Below are 13457 nucleotides of genomic sequence, written 5' to 3'. Positions count from 1 at the left end.
CCATCCACTCATCCTCTCTACCCATCCACTATCCCTCTCCACCCATCCACCTCATCCTCTCCACCCATCCACTATCCCTCTCTCACCCATCCACTCATCCTTCCTACCCATCCACTCATCCCTCTCCACCCATCCAGTCAGCCCTCTCATCCATCCACTCATCCTCTCATCCATCCACCCATCCTCCACCCATCCCTTATCCTCTCCACCCATCCACTCATCCCACTCCACCCATCCACTCATCCTCTCCACCCATCCACCTCATCCCTTCATCCATCCACCATCCCTCTCCACCCATCCACTCATCCCTCTCCACCCATCCACTCCTCCTCCCACCCATCCACTCATCCCTCTCCACCCATCCATCCCTTCATCCATCCACCCATCCTCTCCACCCATCCTCATCCCTCTCCACCCATCCACTCATCCCTCATCCATCCACCCATCCTCTCCACCCATCCACCCATCCCTCTCCGTCTCCACCCATCCACCCATCCTCATCCATCCACTCATCCTCTCCACCCATCCACTCATCCTCTCTCACCCATCCACTCATCCCACCTAACATAGTATTAGGTAGTTCCGTGTGTGTGTGTGTGTGTGTGTGTGTGTGTGTGTGTGTGTTTGAGGTGTTTGAGTGTGTGTGTGTGTGTGTGTGTGTTTGAGTGTGTGTGTTTGGAGTGTGTGTTGAGTGTGTGTGTGTGTGTGTGTGTGTGTGTGTGTGTGTGTGTGTGTGTGTGTGTGTGTGTGTGTGTGTGTGTGTGTGTGTGTTTGAGTGTGTGTGTGTGTGTGTGTGTGTGTTTGAGTGTGTGTGTGTGTGTTTGAGGTTTGAGTGTGTGTGTGTTTGTGTGTGTGTGTGTGTGTGTGTGTTTGAGTGTGTGTGTGCTTGAGTGTGTGTGTGTGTGTGTGTGTGTGTGTGTGTGTGTGTGTCTGGAGTGTGTGTGTGTGTGTGTGTGTGTGTTTGAGTGTGTGTGAGTGTGTGTGTTTGAGTGTGTGTGTGTGTGTGTGTGTGTGTGTGTGTGTGTGTGTGTTTGGAGTGTGTGTGTGTGTGTTTATGTGTGTGTGTATGTGTTTGAGTGTGTGTGTGTGTGTGTGTGTGTGTGTGTGTGTGTGTGTACTAATAATCTCAACCAAGTTCATTTACCTCCAGGATTACTTAGGTGTTCCATCCTAATGGTTAGATCTGGTGAGGCAAGGACTTGTGTAGGACCTCAATAGACTTTCTTCGAGGCCTCCTCCTGTCTCATCTTACTGACCTCGACTCGACCTGTATTTTCCAGCATTTATTAAACAACTAAACATTACAGAGACACAATCAATGAGTTGGTGTCGGTCTGTGTGTCTAGAGAGCTTTTATATCTTGATACAAGTTGGTAAGGAAATCAGCTTAACAAGTAATAATTGTGCAATCCTTATAACACTAGAGGAAGGTGAGAAGAGGGAAGGAGAGGAGGAGAGGGAGGAGAGGTGGAGAGGGAAGGGAGAGGGGAGAGGGAAGGGAGGGGGGAGAGGGAAGGGAGGGGGAGAGGGGAAGGGAGAGAGGGAGAGGGAAGGGGAGAGGGGAGAGGGGAGAGGGGAGAGGGAGGGAGAGGAGGAGAGGAAGGAGAGGGGAGAGGGAAGGAGGGGGGAGAGGGAAGGGAGAGGAGAGGGAAGGGAGAGGAGGAGAGGGAAGGGAGAGGGGGAGAGGGAAGGGAGGGGGAGAGGAAGGGAGAGAGGGAGGGAAGGGAGAGGAGGAGAGGGGAAGGGAGAGGAGAGGGAAGGGAGAGGAGGAGAGAGGGAAGGGAGAGGGGAGAGGAAGGAGAGGGGAGAGGGAAGGGAGAGGGGGAGAGAAGGGAGAGAGGGGAGAGGAAGGGAGAGAGGAGAGGAAGGAGAGGGGGAGGGAAGGGAGAGAGGGGAGGAAGGAGAGGAGGAGGAAGGGAGAGGAGGAGAGGGAAGGGAGAGGGGAGAGGAAGGAGAGAGGGGAGAGGGGAAGGAGAGGAGGAGAGAGGGAAGGGAGAGGGGAGAGGGAAGGAGAGGGAGGAGAGGGAAGGAGAGGGAGAGGAAGGAGAGGGGAGAGGGAAGGAGAGAGGAAGGAGAGAGGGAGAGGGAAGGAGAGGAGGGAGAGGGAAGGAGGGAGAGGGATGGGAGAGGGGAGATGAAGGAGAGGGAGAGGGAAGGGAGAGGGAGGGGGGAGGGGAGGAGAGAGGGGGAGAGGGAGGGGAGGGGAGAGGGAAGGAGAGAGAGAGGAGAGGTGGGAGAGGGGAAGGGAGAGGGGAGAGAGGGAAGGAGAGGAGGAGAGGAAGGAGAGGGGAGGAAGGAGAGGAGGAGAGGAAGGAGAGGAGGGAGAGGGGAAGGGAGAGGAGGAGAGGGAAGGGAGGGGGGAGAGGGAAGGGAGAGGAGAGGAAGGGAGAGAAGAGAGGGAAGGGAGAGGAGGAGGGAAGGAGAGGGAGAGGGAAGGAGAGGAGGAGAGGGAAGGGAGAGGAGAGGGAAGGGAGAGGGGAGAGGGAAGGAGAGGAGAGGGAAGGAGAGGGAGAGGGAAGGAGAGAGGGGAGAGGGGAAGGGAGAGGAGGAGAGGAAGGGAGAGGGAGAGGGATGGAGAGTGAGACGGAAGGAGAGGGAGAGGGAAGGGAGAGGGAGGGGGAGGGGAGGAGAGAGAGGGGAGAGGAGGGGGAGGGGAGGAGAGAGAGGGGAGAGGAGGGGGAGGGGAGGAGAGAGGGGAGAGGGATGGGGTAGGACGGGGAAGGGAGAGGAGAGGAGGAGTTGGGGGAGGAGGCGGGAGGGGTAGGAGGTAGAGGGGGTGGTACAGAGCACACCACACTTGACCACCGTCACTTCCTCAACTGTAGCGTTAGCTCCCCGTTACGCACCTCTCCACAGCGAGGTCGACTGGGGATGACCCGGACGTAACCAGTGACCATTATGGCAGAAAAATAAACACTGTATCTATCTTCATTTTTTTAATATGGACGATACTCCAATTTCTTTATCATTTTCCTTCATATGTTGTTTTATCTGTTACTCTTCTCTCTCTCTCTCTGTGTCCACCCCACATTCCTGCCACTCTCCCTCACCTCCCTCACCGTCCCTCACTCCAGCTGTTCATTCACCGTGTTCCTCTCCATCACCCTGACTCACCCCACCTCCCAGCCTCTTCTCTCCTCAACCAATAATTCCTTATTCACTTAACTCAATACTTCCTAATTCTTTACCCAAATGATTCACCTATTTCATTTCTTATTAAGAGAGAGAGATTCTACCCTAACCTCACCCAACTTCATCTCATCTTTCGTTAACCTACCATAACAAACTAAAGGCAACCATACCATAATAATAATAATAATAATAATAATAATAATAATAATAATAATAAAGCACCTAACTTCGAGAATCAGATCATATAACACTGAACCTCACAATACACGCTTAATGTTGCCAGTAGTAATATAAAAACCATAACACAAAGACTGGCAACACTAAAACCAGATCTTATACAAAGTCTCACCCAACAAACACGAACGACATTATAGAGAAGGATTATTATCATGTACAATAATCCTACACCGTCATAAGCGTAGGAGTACCTGAATGTTTTTGTTTATACCAGGATTACCACACTGCGACTAGTTTGTGATGATTACTTGTACTTTACAGACACTTTCTTGAATAACTACGATCAAAGAGTATTATTTATGACTGAACTTACACATGTATGAATGTTATTTAAAGCTGTATAAATGGTAAATATTACAGACCATTATCAGTTGTTGTGCCCGGAAAGTTAAAAAGTTATCACTATTTATACCGCCAAGACCTACAACACTACTATAGTATACTCAGCGTGCCAGTAGGTCTCCTTGTGCTGAGGTTGAATACTGTAATCATCGTCTGTTGCCTCTTAAGGCCCAAGAGGACAGCAGATAAAAAATACTGTACCAGGATAATAATGTGGGACTCAAACACCGCCTGAATATTTTACACTTTTTTATATTTCTTGCATGCGTCTAAAGGTGACCAGCGTGTGACAAATCCACGACCATGAGGCTGGTGGTAACCCCTTACTTCCTGTTGTTCAATTAGTAACGTGGAAAACAATCAGTAAACTAGACTGGGTATATGATTGTGTTTGGGCGTGACCTGCATCATAGTGACTGGAACTGTGATGAACAAAAGGAGAGGTGCTGGGGACAGGTGAGGGAAGTAAAGTCAGAGGTGTCTATAAGGGTATGAACGAAAATATGATGGCGGTGTTTTTGAGTCACAAGCTCGGGTAGTAAGGAGAAGAGTCAAACTGGAAGTGACAACAATATGGGGTGAACAGGAAGTATTAAATAACAAAGATGTGGAATTAAAAGGAAAGTCGGAGAGAGAAATGAGAGAGAAAGAACAAGACTAAGAAAGAAATGCAAGGATGGGAGGATAGGACTTAGGAAGGCAATAGACGTAGTGAGGGAGGAGAGGGATGGAGAGGAGGAGGCATGATGGATATTTAGGATGAGCGTATGATGGAAAACGTGATGTCTAGTCGAGTGATTTTTTATTATGGACAAGGTGCTGATGGGTGGTGCTGAGGTGGGTGAAGACACGAGGAGAAACCAGTGAGATACAAGTTAATTTTGGGCGCCACTGTCATAGACGAGGGAACAATAGTGGGCACATTTTATACAATAGTTAGGCAGATGAATAGTAAATAGTGGCTAGATGAATAGTAAATAGTGGCTAAGTGTGTGTGTGTGTGTGTGTGTGTGTGTGTGTGTGTGTGTGTGTGTGTGTGTGTGTGTGTGTGTGTGTGTGTATATACCCACACCTCACACATCGTGGCCTCGACTCACCAGAACATTTACCTAAGTTAAACGCAAAAATATATCCGGTGGCTACAAAATAATCTCGTCCATTACCGACGTTAGGTTAGGTTAGGTTCATCACTCCCACGAGGGTGTATTAGGCCAGTTTACACACTTCATCAGTAAGTCATGACGGAGCCAGGGCGACCAACCTCAATACTGGGTTTCCTGAACGACGCTGCCTGGTCCAGTATGTTAAGTTAACACACTCTTAAACACGGACCTAGACGGACGCTGAACTTAGCTAAAGCTAACCTAACAGAACTTAGCTCTAGCCTAACCAACCCTAACCTAATCACATAGTTCCTAACTCACCCATCCCAACCCCTTAACCCATCGGCTTCACCAACCTAACCTAACCTAACGTGACCAAACTTAATATAATCTACCTTACTCTTAACCTAAGGGATGTGATGGGTAAGTGGATACAGCGATCGCCATCCGTCCTAGAGTCGCTGGTTTGATCGTGGAACACACCTAATCAACCCAGCTGCAGTACCCGACATTACTGTTGGGGAAGCGAAGTTGTTTGAATGCAGTGTCGGCCATGTTGCCTCCATGTGTACAATGTGCTGTATCTGTCCTGTCGGCCATGTTGCCTCCATGTGTACAATGTGTTGTATCTGTCCTGTCGGCCATGTTGCTCCATGTACAATGTGTTGTATCTGTCCTGTCGGCCATGTTGCTCCAGGTGCACAATGTGTTGTATCTGTCCTGTCGGCCATGTTGCTCCATGTGTACAATGTGCTGTATTTGTCCCGTTCCTAGAGGGCCTTCAGCACTATAGTGCCTACTTTTTTACTTCTTAACTCAACTTAACCTAACTCAACTAAAACTAACTGCACCTAACCACAGACTTAAAACTAACCTAACTCTAATCATAACTCAACTTAAACTCAACCCAACCGGAGCTAAACATTACCAAACTAACCTAGTTAAACATAACCCACCTAACCTAACTTAACCAACTACACCTAACCTGACATAATCAATTTACGTGGAGGTAGGACGGGAGTGTAGACGAGTGTAGGACGGGGTAGGACGAGTGTAGGACGGGTAGGACGTGGAGTGTAGGACGTGGAGTGTAGGACGGGAGTGTAGGACGTGGAGTGAGGGACGGGGTGTAGGACGGGTGTAGACGTGAGTGTAGGACGAGTGTAGGACGTGGAGTAGTAGGACGGGAGTGTAGGACGGGGTGTAGGACGGGGTGTAGGACGGGTGTAGGACGTGGAGGTAGGACGTGGGAGTGTAGACGTGGAGTGTAGGACGTATGTAGGACGTGAGTGTAGACGTGGAGTGTAGGACGTGAGTGTAGGACGTGGAGTGTAGGACGTGGAGTGTAGGACGTGGGAGTGTAGGGACGTGGGGTGGTGGGACGAGGTAGGACGGGAGTGTAGGACGAGTGTAGGACGGGAGGAAGACGTGGAGTAGGACGGGGGTGTAAGACGTGGGTGTAGGACGTGGGAGGTAAGACGAGTGAGGACGTGGAGGTAAGACGGAGGTAGATGGGGTGTAGGACGTGGAGTGTAGGACGGGAGGTAGGACGTGGAGGTAGGATGGAGTGTAGGACGGGGTGGACGGGAGGTAAGACGGGAGGTAGGACGTGGAGGTAAGACGTGGAGTGTAGGACGGGAGGTAGGACGTGAGTGTAGACGTGGGGTGTGGGACGTGGGAGGTAGGACGTGGAAGACATGGAGGTAGACGGGAGTGTAGGACGTGGGTAAGACGTGAGTAAGACGTGGGAGTGTAGGACGTGGGTGTAAGACGTGGGGTGTAGGACGGGTGTAAGACGTGGGAGTGTAGGACGTGGAGTGTAAGACGGGAGTGTAGGACGTGGGGTGTAGGACGTGGGGTGTAAGACGTGGAGTGTAAGACGTGAGTGTAGGACGGGAGTGTAGGACGGGGGTGGGTGACGAGGTAGGACGTGAGTGTAGGACGGGGTGTAAGACGTGGGAGTGTAGGACGTGGGGTGTAGGACGTGTAAGACGTGGAGTGTAAGACGTGGAGTGTAGGACGGGAGGGACGTGGAGAAGACGTGGGAGTGTAAGACGTGGAGGTAGGACGTGGAGTGTAGGACGGGAGTGAGGACGTGGAGGTGGGGACGTGAGTAAAGACGTGGAGTAAGACGTGGGAGGTAAGACGGGGTAAGACGAGTGTAAGAGAGATGGAGATGGAGATCACAACCCGGGTCAGCCCTCTGAGTCATGATTACACTTGGCAGTCAGACCATTCTGAGTCACCACTGAGTCCACCATGTCACCAGGCTCACCCAGTCTACTATGTCACCAGGCCTCACCAGTCCACCATAAGTCACCAGTCCACCATATAAGTCACCAGGTCCCACCAGTCCACCATAAGTCACCAGGGCTCACCAGTCTACCATAAGTCACCAGGCTCACTCAGTCTACCATAAGTCACCAGACCTCACCAGTCTACCATAAGTCAGGCTCACCAGTCCACCATAAGTCAGTCTACCATAGCCAGACCTCACCAGTCTACCATAAGTCACCAGGCTCACCAGTCTACCATAATTCACCAGACCTCACCAGTCTACCATAAGTCACCAGGGCTCACCAGTCTACCATATGTCACCAGGCCTCACCAGTCTACCATAAGTCACCAGGCCTCACCAGTCTACCATAAGTCACCAGGCCTCACCAGTCTACCATAAGTCACCAGCCTCACCAGTTCACCATAAGTCACCAGCCTCACCAGTCCACCATAAGTCACCACCAGTGTACCATAAGTCACCAGGCCTCACCAGTGCACCATAACAGGCCCTCACCAGTCTACCATAAGTCACCAGGCCACCAGTCCACCATAAGTCACCAGGCCTCACCAGTCCACCATAAGTCACCAGGCCCCACCAGTCCACCATAAGTCACCAGGGCTCACCAGTCTACCATAAGTCACCAGGCCTCCCCAGTCTACCATAAGTCACCAGACCAGTTCACCATAAGTCACCAGGGCTCACCAGTCCACCATAAGTCACCAGTCTACCATAGTCACCAGACCTCACCAGTCTACCATAAGTCACCAGGGCTCACCAATCTACCATAAGTCACCAGTCTACCATAGTCACCAGACCTCACCAGTCTACCATAAGTCACCAGGGCTCACCAGTCTACCATATGCTCAGGCTCACCAGTCTCACCATAAGTCACCAGGCCTCACCAGTCTACCATAAGTCACCAGGCCTCACCAGTTCACCATAAGTCACCAGCCTCACCAGTCTACCATGTGCACCAGCCTCACCAGTCCACCATAGGTCACCAGGCCTCACCAGTCTACCATAAGCCCAGGCCTCACCAGTCTACCATAAGTCAGGCCTCACCAGTCTACCATAAGTCACCAGGCCCCACCCAGTCCATCATAAGTCACCAGGCCTCCCCAGTCTACCATAAGTCACCAGGCCTCACCAGTCCACCATAAGTCACCAGGCCTCACCAGTCCACCATAAGTCACCGGGCCTCACCAGTCTACCATAAGTCACCAGCCTCACCAGTCTACCATAAGTCACCAGGCCTCACCAGTCCACCATAAGTCACCAGGCCTCACCAATCTACCATATCACCAGCCTCACCAGTCTACCATAGTCACCAGGCCTCACCAGTCCACCATAAGTCACCAGGCCTCACCAGTCCACCATAAGTCACCAGGCCTCCCCAGTCTACCATAAGTCACCAGGCCTCAGTCTACCATAAGTCACCAGGCCTCACCAGTCTACCATAAGTCACCAGCCTCACCAGTCCCACTATAGTCACCAGGCCTCACCAGTCTACCATATCACCAGGCCTCACCAGTCTACCATAAGTCACCAGGCCTCACCAGTCTACCATAAGTCACCAGGCCTCACCAGTCTACCAGTCACCAGGCCTCACCAGTCCACCATAAGTCACCAGTCTACCATAAGTCACCAGGCCTCACCAGTCTACCATAAGTCACCAGGCCTCACCAGTCTACCATAAGTCACCAGGCCTCACCAGTCTACCATAAGTCACCAGGCCTCACCAGTCTACCATAAGTCACCAGGCCTCACCAGTCTACCATAAGTCACCAGGCCTCACCAGTCTACCATAAGTCACCAGGCCTCACCAGTCTACCATAAGTCACCCTCACAGTCCACCATAAGTCAGGCCTCACCAGTCTACCATAAGTCACCAGGCCTCACCAGTCTACCATAAGTCACCAGCCTCACTAGTCCACCATAAGTCACCAGGCCTCACCAGTCTACCATAAGTCACCAGCAGTCTACCATAAGTCACCAGGCCCCACCAGTCTACCATAAGTCACCAAGAGGCCTCCTTAAATGGTGCCTCATTCATACACTCACCGGCTCCTACCACACAATGCGTCTCTCCAATCACCTTCTTGAAGTCTAAGTTATCGATGCACACTTGAGAGAACCAATGGTGACGAGTGTGTGTGTGTGTGTGTGTGTGAGAGGGGGGTGGCACCTATACATACATACATACACACAGACACACACACTCACGATGAAGTGTGGAGTAGAGTGAGAGGTTCTTGGTATTTAGGCATTGTTGGAGAGTCTTACCATTAAGTGAACCGAAGCCTGGCGGGAGTCGAACTAATTGCCGGAACCGAACCCGAATTAACCGAACCCTAATTAACCGAAGCCAAACCCAAATTAACCGAACCCAATCCCGAATTAATCAATCCGATCCCGAATTAACCGAACCCAAATTATCATACTAAAACTGAACAATTAGTTAGGTTCAGTTTTTAGGTCATTTTGTAGCAGGTTAATTTTGTTTAGACTAGGGTAAGAATAGGTTAGGTTAGGTTAGGTTGAACTAAATTGAATTGAAACAGTTTATTTAGCCAGAAAAACGTAGATATAGAGTGGATAATAATAACAATATTAACATGGCTGAGCCAGTTGAGAACCTGAGGTTAGGTCAGGTTTGGTTAGGTTAGGTCTGGTTAGGTCAGGTTAGGTTTGGTCAGGTCAGGTCAGGTCAGGTTAGGTTTGATTAGGTCAGGTCAGGTTAGGTTTGATTAGGTCAGGTCAGGTTAGGTTTGATTAGGTCAGGTCAAGTTCAGGTTAGGTTCGGTTAGGTTAGGTCAGGTTGGACTAGGTCAGGTTAGGTCTTTATCAGTATTGTTGCTCGTTAATGTTGGTCCAGAGTGTAAACAGATGAAGTTATACAACATTTTTATAGGTAAAAGAGTCTGCCCTGTTTTAAATACTCACATAAAACATCAGAAGTTTTAGTTTATTTCACGTTAATATACTGAAGCCACAACACTGTAGAGAAGGGAGCAGTATGAGCTCTCTGACTGGGGAGTTTTTTCTGGCTGTAATTCCTACCCGATAGATGATGCGTCAAGCTTACAATATGTCGCAACATCTCAGCCCTTCCTGAGACCAAGCTCCCAGTCAGCAGTAGGTGGGCTGAGTGTTGTATATAACAGCCCAGGCGGTAACTCATTGTGTGGCGTATCCCGCCTGTGGTAGCCTCGCCGCGTATATAAATGGATGAGGTTTAATGTTCCGTTGCTGAACATGACGGGAATGTGGTAATGGTAGAAGCGGTCACTGTACGGCGCGGCGCTTCTTGCTGGTGACGGTCACGGCTGGGCAGGTTTTAGTAAGGTGGACTTATCATTGGCCTGAGGTCATCTGGGAAAAATGTTTACCAAGATATTTATGCAGGAAAGTCTTCTACTACGTCCCGTGAGTAAAAAAAAAGGGTCAATATGGACAAGTTTGCTGTCTCCAAAGGGACGTTTCTAGCCCCAGAAACTGATTAGAATGGTTAGTTGTGAGGAAGAACTTTCCTAGATTCAAGAAATAAAATGTTTTCTATGTGTGCGTGCTTCCGTCCGGTACAAAAGCTACCTGGATATCATTTTGGCAAGTTTGGTGTCTGCAGTGAGGTTTTTGGAATAAGAATTTGCTTTAACGTATCAACAGGGATTTTCGGGGCTCTAAAGAGAGTCAAATGAAAAAGTTGGTAGGAGGAGCACAACTCTCTCGGGGCTATAGACCCCATCATCACCACTCGTCTCATAACACAATCATCAGATGTGAATTCTAAAATTGTTCATGAAATTGATGTCACGATCCAGAAGAGCATGAAGAGAAGGCCATGTTGGAAGCTAACTCAACCCCCGTCTTCCCTGCAGAAAAAGGTCAAAATATGTGAGACTAAAACCTATGTGGCTGACACAGTAGTAGGAGCTGGTGATTATCTTCACTGTATTAATCCTCTTCCCTCTTCTACTTCCCCTTTATCCAACTTTCATCACTCATTCGCATTATGTACCAGGTGGCCATACAGCCTTGTGGCCAGAGTCTTGTGGCCAGAGTCTTGTGGCCAGAGTCTTGTGACCAGACAGTCTTGTGGCCACAGTCAGCGGCGGCTCCACTGCTCTGAGCCCTGGGCATCCACGGTATAATTGCGGCTCCATACATGACGTCCATCAACATAACTCAAGTCTGCCGGGAGACATTACCTACTGTACTAGTGGGAAGGTCAGGGGTACTAGGGAGAGGACAAGGGGAGGGTCAGGGGTACTAGGAAGAGGGTCAGGGGTACTACTCAGGGAAGAGGACAAGGGGAGGGTCAGGGGTACTAAGGTCAAGGGGAGGGTCAGGGGTACTAGGAAGAGGAACTTACTAGGGAGAGGACAAGGAGGGTCAGGGTACTGTCAGGGGAGGGAGGAGGGAAAGGGGAGGTAGGAAGAGGACAAGGGGAGGGTAGGGGGAAGAGGACAAGGGAGGGTCAGGGGTACTAGGGAGAGGACAAGGGAGGGTCAGGGGTACTAGGGAGAGGACAAGGAGGGTCAGGGGTACTAGGGAGAGGAAAGGACAGAGGACAAGGAGGGTCAGGGGTAGGAAGAGGACAAGGGGAGGTCAGGGGTAGGAAGAGGACAAGGGGAGGGTCAGGGGTACTAGGAAGAAGGACAGGGAGGGTCAGGGGTACTAGGGAAGAGGACAAGGGGAGGGTCAGGGGTACTAGGAAGAGGACAAGGGAGGGTGGGGGTACTAGGGAGAGGACAAGGGGAGGGTCAGGGGTACTAGGGAGGACAAGGGGAGGGTCAGGGGAGGGAGAGGACAAGGGGAGGGTCAGGGGTACTAGGGAGAGGACAAGGGAGGGTCAGGGTACTAGGGAGAGGACAAGGGAGGGAGGGAGAGGACAAGGAGGGTCAGGGGTACTAGGGAGAGAGGAGGGAGAGGACAAGGGGTCAGGGGTACTAGGGAGAGGACAAGGAGGAGGGGTACTAGGGAGAGGACAAGGAGGGTCAGGGGTACTAGGGAGAGGACAAGGAAGGTCAGGGGTACTAGGGAGAGGACAAGGGAGGGGAGGGAGAGGACAAGGGAGGGTCAGGGGTACTAGGGAGAGGACAAGGGGAAGGTCAGGGGTACTAGGGAGAGGACAAGGAGGGTCAGGGGGTACTAGGGAGAGGACAAGGAGGGTCAGGGGTACTAGGGAGAGGACAAGGGGAAGGTCAGGGGGTACTAGGGAGAGGACAAGGGGAAGGTCAGGGGTACTAGGAGAGGACAAGGGGAGGGTCAGGGGTACTAGGGAGAGGGACAAGGGAAGGTCAGGGGTACAGGGAGAGGACAAGGGGAGGGTCAGGGGTACTAGGGAGAGGACAAGGGAGGGTCAGGGGTACTAGGGAGAGGACAAGGGAGGGTCAGGGTACTAGGAAGAGGACAAGGAGGGTCAGGGGTAGGAAGAGGACAAGGGGAAGGTCAGGGGTACTAGGAAGAAGGCAGGGGAGGGTCAGGGGTACTAGGGAGAGGACAAGGGGAGGGTCAGGGGTACTAGGAAGAGAACAGTGGCACTAGGCTACTATACATTAATCTGGCCACTCCAAGCTTTACAACTAACGCCAAGGGTCAGTTTGCATCCAGGCAGCTGATGGGCTGACTAGACAGATAGACAGACAGACAGACAGACAGACAGACAGACACCACACATCTTCACTATTTCATCTATAATATTTCTATTCTGATAATTTAAGAGATAATAATGTGTATATGTTGACTACACTCATGGAAGCCATATATTATCATGTGAGACACTCTGGTGACACACACACACGCCATGAGGACAACCCTTGATGAACTCCACCTCACCAAGGGTTAAATCGTCCTCCTCAAAGGGTTAAATCGTCGTCTTCAAAGGGTTAAATGGTCGTCTTCAAAGGGTTAAATCGTCGTCTTTAAAGGGTTAAATCATAGTCCTCAAAGGGTTAAATCATAGTCCTCAAAGGGTTAAATCGTCGTCTTCAAAGGGTTAAATGGTCGTCTTCAAAGGGTTAAATCATAGTCCTCAAAGGGTTAAATGGTCGTCTTCAAAGGGTTAAATGGTCGTCTTCAAAGGGTTAAATCGTCGTCTTCAAATGGTTAAATCGTCGTCTTCAAAGGGTTAAATCATAGTCCTCAAAGGGTTAAATGGTCGTCTTCAAAGGGTTAAATGGTCGTCTTCAAAGGGTTAAATGGTCGTCTTCAAAGGGTTAAATGGTCGTCTTCAAAGGGTTAAATGGTCGTCTTCAAAGGGTTAAATGGTCGTCTTCAAAGGGTTAAATGGTCGTCTTCAAAGGGTTAAATCATAGTCCTCAAAGGGTTAAATGGTCGTCTTCAAAGGGTTAAATGGTCGTCTT

This window comes from Homarus americanus, unplaced genomic scaffold (genome assembly GCF_018991925.1).
Source record: "Homarus americanus isolate GMGI-L3 unplaced genomic scaffold, GMGI_Hamer_2.0 scaffold60365, whole genome shotgun sequence".
NCBI classification, from domain to species: domain Eukaryota; kingdom Metazoa; phylum Arthropoda; class Malacostraca; order Decapoda; family Nephropidae; genus Homarus; species Homarus americanus.
This window is presented reverse-complemented; position numbering follows the sequence as displayed.